Genomic DNA, 1,281 nt, shown 5'->3' on the forward strand with positions numbered 1-1,281 from the left:
GGGGACAAGGTAATTGATTCAACTTTTATTTTTTGTCTTCTAACGTGCAGAAGTGAGAGAAGGAGAGGAAAAAATATAACAATCTATCAAACTTATTTTTCTTGTCTTCTGACAGACAACACCACGAAACCTGTGGACCCAGAACCCATTGGAAGAGACAGGAAATGGTTGGGTGGGAGAGGAAGAAGGTGGGAAAAGAATAAATGGTCGCTTTTAAGCACAAGAGGCCAATCCGGAAAAATGCTGTTTTGAGAAAATCGAAGGTAAAGTTTTTGCCCCTTGCTCAGTTTTTCTTTTTAAATACAAGGAGAGTTTTCTCCTTAACCAAACAAATATACACACCAATGAAACTAAACATCTCCTATACGTAGGAAAAACCCATTTTTGGTGTAGGTCAAGATTTCTGGAAACCCCTGAAATCAGGATTAGCCCGCTTGTCCTTAAAAGCGACCAAATAGAATTATACGTTCTTGTTCTTTATGTTTATTGACGGCCCTTCCTCTGACAGACATTAATTGATCACCACGCAACCTGTGGACTCTGCTCCCACTGGAAGAGGCGGGAGATGGTGGGGGTGGGAGAGAGAAAAGGAAGTGGAAGAAATAATAGGATCAAACATTATTATGTTTTGTTTGCTTGTGGGGAGGGGGGGGGTCCTTGGGTTTTTTTTATGGGTTTTTTTGTTGTTTGTTTGTTTGTTTATTTGTTTGTTTGGTTTGTTGGTTTTTGTTGGATTTTTGTTGTTGTTGTTTTTGTTTTGTTTTCTGTTATTTGTTGTTTTTGGGGGGAGTGGGGGGTGTTCTGACAGAGAATTGCCACCATGCAATGGTGGATCCTGTTCCCACCGGAAGAGGCAGGAAATGTTGGAGGAGGGGTGGAGAAGGAATGGAATGAATAAAATCAAATTTTTGTTTTGTTTGTTTATTTTGTTTTTGTCCTCAGACAGACGGTAAGCCACCACACAACCTGTGGACTCTGCTCCCACTGGAAGAGGTGGGAGATGGTGGGGGTGGGAGAGAGAAAGAAGGAAGGGGAAGAAATAATAAAATCAAACGTTTTTGTGTTTTGTTTGTTTGTTGTTGTTTTTGTCCACCAGACAGCCTTTGGAACCTGCTCCCACTGAAAGGAGGAGGGTGGGAGTGAGAAAAAGAAGGGAAAGGATTACATCACACTTGTAAGAGAAGGAGGGAAAGAATTAAATAGTGTATCAAGCTTTTAGGGTTGTTTTCGGTTTTTGTTTTTGTTTTTGTTTTGTGAAGGCTGGATCCCATCCCCACCCCA

At 41.1% G+C, this 1,281-nt stretch overlaps 1 protein-coding gene across 1 annotated transcript in view; it reads right to left on the bottom strand.

Annotated features, from left to right (window-relative positions):
- LOC101863697 (glucose dehydrogenase [FAD, quinone]) overlaps nt 1–1,281 on the bottom strand; it is a gene marked incomplete in the record, with an annotated part of 39,900 nt that overhangs the window by 31,983 nt on the left and 6,636 nt on the right.

This window comes from Aplysia californica, unplaced genomic scaffold, assembly GCF_000002075.1.
Source record: "Aplysia californica isolate F4 #8 unplaced genomic scaffold, AplCal3.0 scaffold00653, whole genome shotgun sequence".
Taxonomy (NCBI): domain Eukaryota; kingdom Metazoa; phylum Mollusca; class Gastropoda; order Aplysiida; family Aplysiidae; genus Aplysia; species Aplysia californica.